The sequence below is a fragment of the Tamandua tetradactyla genome, chromosome 2, assembly GCF_023851605.1.
Source record: "Tamandua tetradactyla isolate mTamTet1 chromosome 2, mTamTet1.pri, whole genome shotgun sequence".
Classification (NCBI taxonomy): domain Eukaryota; kingdom Metazoa; phylum Chordata; class Mammalia; order Pilosa; family Myrmecophagidae; genus Tamandua; species Tamandua tetradactyla.
In genome coordinates this window covers 138,947,397-138,951,403 of record NC_135328.1, presented here as the reverse complement: position 1 = coordinate 138,951,403, position 4,007 = coordinate 138,947,397, and the positions used below count along the sequence as shown (strand labels likewise).

Sequence of the window (4,007 nt, the reverse complement as noted above, 5' to 3'; positions counted from 1 at the left end):
CCAAGAGCTGTGGCAAGCTCAGGGGCAGAGCCAGGGCCAGGGCCAGGGCCAGGCCCAGGGGCTGAGGCAGGGGCAGGAGCAGGAGCTGGGGCAGTGCCAGGGGCCGGGGCACAGGCATAGCAGGAACAGGGCAGGTGCATGGTCAGGGGCAGGGTAGGGACAGGGGCAGGGCTGAGAGCTGTGACAGGGGCAGGGACAGTGCCAGGGGCTTCGGTAGGGACAGGGTCAGGACCAGGGGCTGGGGAAAGGACAGGGGTAGGGCCAGGTGCTGGTTTAGGGCCAGGGATCGGGCCAGGGAGTTGGGCAGGTTCCGGAGCTGGGCCAGGGGCGGGGGCAGGGGCAGGGGCAGGGGCAGGGCCTGTGGCAGGGGCAGGGAAGGGGCAGTGGAAGAGCAGGGGATGGGACTGGCAGGGGCACCAGAGAGCAGGGTTAGGGAGCGCGCGGGCGGGGAGGTTGTGCCCCAGGGAGGGATGCGCCATCCTGAGAAAGTGCTGCTCCCCCCCCCACCCTCCCACCTCCCCACCACCCCGAACCTGAGCTCGGCAGTAACAGCAGCAGGAGGTTTCCACGCAGCTGGAGGGAGCCGAGGCCGCGCAGCCAAGCCCGGCGCGCCCCACCCGGGTGCGGGCCTAGGAGCGGCCAGGAGCGCGCCGGCTGGGACAGGCCGGTGAAGGCGCGCGGGGCCCGGCCAGACAGAGGCGGGATCGCAGCGAACGCGGGGGGGCGCTCGAAGGCGCCGCGGGCCTCGGGCGGGTCCCAGGACCCTCCCCCGCGGGAGGACGCGGGTCTCGCGCTGTACATCGGTGCGCGGCCATGCGGAGGAAGCCGTGTCGCTGCCAGGGCACACGGGAGACGCAGCCTCGGACGGGGACGGGCGCGCGCGGGCAGAGCGGCGGCCCCGGCTGCCCCCGGCTGCGCCGACTTCACCCCGCATCGCTCCCGGGCGCAACCCGGCGGCGCGCCCCCTTACTGCCCCCAGGGCGCGCGCCCGGAGTCGGCGGCTGCACGGGGCTCGCTGCGCCCGCTCGGCCACCGCTCGCTTCCGGAGGCGCTCGCACCTGTGTCAGAGCCGCCCGCGGCGGCCCGCGCGGCCCGAGGACAACTTCCGCGCTGTCTGTCGGTCCCCACGCGCCGAGGCCCGAAGTTGAAGCGCCGGCGCCGGCACGGGCAGCAGCGTGGTTTAAAAGTGGCTGCGGGCGCCGCTGCTCGCGCAATACCCGCAGTCCTTCCTGGACAACTGCTAAGACGACCTGGAGGTGTGCCGGCAGATCGGGGACCCCGACCTGGACGCCATCGGGGTGCTGGCGCCCGTGCACCGCCGCCGCTTCCTGGAGGACGTGGGCCACCTGCGGGAGCAGGATGAGGCCACCGCCGACCTCTGCTTCACGCTCAAGCCGCCGCCTCCCGCCGACCCCGGGTTCCCCGAAGCCTTCCGAAGTCTCGGCCTCCGGAGCCAGCCCCGCAGGGCCCACCGCACCCGGGAGAGGATGAGCCACCCCCGGCTGAAGCAGAAGATCCTGATCCAGGACAAGATGATGCGCGATGGTGTGCGCCGGGGCAAGGCCCCGCACCCACGTCAGGTGAGCAGGGGGCGGGCGTCGGGCCTGCGGCTTCTCTACATTTTTCTCTTGCGGCTGCTCATTCCTTCCTTGCAGGGTCACAGGTGCGGGTGAGGCGGCCTTCAGCCGCCTCTGCACCCTTCGCCCTCAGCTGGGGCCGGGTCTCCGCGCAGCCCCTGGCGGAACCGAGTCCTGGGCTCCTGCGGTGCTCTGGGGGCCGTGGGATCTGAAGGGCAGGAGAAGACTGGGTAATAGCTACCTTGTCTTGGGCCTTCCTTTTCTTCTTGTCCTCCTTTGCATTTTGAGTGACTCCAAAGAGACACTGGCTGTAGTATGTCTTTGTGCTCGGTGCGCAAGGAAAGTGACCTCCCTTCTGCCCGGGACTCCCCCACAGCGGCTCAATGTAAAGTTGCCAGGGTTGGGGCTAGACATGGGGTTTTGATGGGACGGGCGTTAATAAGGTGCAGGCAAGCTCCCTTGAGATGAGTTTTTTCCCCCGAAGGGTACAGAATGCAGGCAGGCACTATGGCCTGGGGTTCCCAGGGCGTCCCACACTTGGGAGGGGAAGGCTGTGCTCAAGGAGAGGAGCTTTTTAAGACTGAGGGAGGAGGGCGCCAGGAAGGGCCTGGAAGCTCCATGGCTGCTGGGCATGGCAGGCCCAAGGATGGGGCTTGGGTGTCAAAGTAACTAACATAAAGACCCAGTTCCAAGCGGCGCGCAGTCCACCCAGAGTTTGCCTGGCGTGGGTCCCCATGGCTGCTCCACAGGCTCACCAGAGCCCTTCCCTGGCCACACTGGAAAGTGCACAGGCTCGCGGGAAGACACCTGCCTGGGAAGCCCAGTAGGAACATGCAGAGGTGCTGGGGCCGCAGCCGTGCAGAGCAGCCGGTGGAGCAGCCATGGGGACCCACGCCAGGCAGACTCTGGGCGGAGGCCGCACCACTGAGAACGGGGACTTTTTGGTAGTTGCTTTGACACCCAAGCCCCACCCTTGGGCATACCATGCCCAGCAGCCACGGAGCTTCCCTGCACGCTCCTCCATCAGTCCTGAAAAGCTCCTCTCCTTGCGCACAGCCTTCCCCTCCCAAATGCAGGGATGCCCTGGGACCATCAGGCCATAGCGCCTGCCTGCGTGCTGTACCCTTCCGTGGAAAAAACTCATCCCAAGGGAGCGTGCATGTGCCTCATTAATGCCCCCCATCCAACACCTGTGCCCCCGCCCCACCCCTGGCAACTTTACAGATGCCCCACTGTGGGGGAGACCCCAGTGGCAGGGCGGTCACTTTCCCTGCGCACCTAGTACAATGGCACACGACAGCCAGTCCCTCTTTGGGAGTCACTCAAAATGCAAAGAAAGACAAGGAAGGAGAAAAGGAAGGCCCAAGACAAGGTAGCTATTACCCAGTCTTCTCCTGCCCTTCAGATCCCATGGCCCCCAGAGCACCGCAAGAGCCCAGGACTCGGTTCTGCCAAGGGCACGCCGGGGGCTGCGCGGAGACCCGGCCCCGGCAGAGGGCGAAGGGTGCAGAGTCCGCCTCACCGGCACCTGTGACCCTGCAAGGAAGGAATCAGCAGCCGCGAGAGAAAAATCAGAGAAGCCGTAGGCCGGATGCCAGAACCCGCGCGTGCCTGCTCACCTGGCGGGGGTGCGGGGCCTTGCCCCAGCGCACACCATCGCGCACCAGCTTGTCCCGGATCAGGATCTTCAGGTTTAGCCCGGGGGTCCCTGCGGGGCTGGCTCCTGCGGCCAAGGGCTTGGAAGGCTACTTGGGACCTGGGGTCGGTCGGAGGCGGCGGCTCGAGAGTAAAGTAGAGGCCGGCGGTGGCCGCGTCCTGTTCGCGCAGGCGACCCACGGCCTCCAGGAGGCGTCGGTGGTGCGCGGGCGCCAGCACCCTGATGGCATCCAGGTCGGGGTCCCCGATCTGCCGGCACATCTCCAGGTCGTCGTAGCCGGTGTCCAGGAAGTACTGTGCATACTGCTCGAGCCGCAGCACCCACAGCCACTCCTACACCTCGCTGCTGCCCGTGCCGGCGCCGGTGCTCCAACTTCGGGTCTTGGCACACGCGGGGGCCAGGGTGCCCAATGGGCAGGGCCAGGGATCGGGCCAGGGACTTTGGCAGATTCAGGAGCTGGGCCAGGGGCAGGGGCAGGGCCAGGGCCAAAGTCTGTGGCAGGGGCAGGGCAGGGCCAGGGGCAAGGCCAGGGGCAGGGACAGCGGCAGGGGCCTGGTCATGGGCAGGACAAGGGGTAGGGGCAGGGCCGAGGTCTGCGGCAGCGTCACGGACAGGGCCAGGGAGTGGGATGGGGCAGGGCCAGGTGCTAGGGCAAGGGCAGGGGCATGGCCAGGGGCAGGGGCAGTGATGAGGGTTGTGGCATGTGCAGGCGCACGGCCAGGAGATGGAGCAGGGGCAGTGGCAGGGCAGAGCCAGGGACAGGAGCTGGGGCA

General features: G+C 68.1%; 1 pseudogene; it reads left to right on the top strand.

Annotated features, from left to right (window-relative positions):
* Positions 1 to 813: 813 nt before the first annotated feature.
* Positions 814 to 1,789, top strand: LOC143657490 (sterile alpha motif domain-containing protein 5-like; annotated as a pseudogene).
* The last annotated feature ends 2,218 nt before the right edge of the window (positions 1,790 to 4,007 follow it).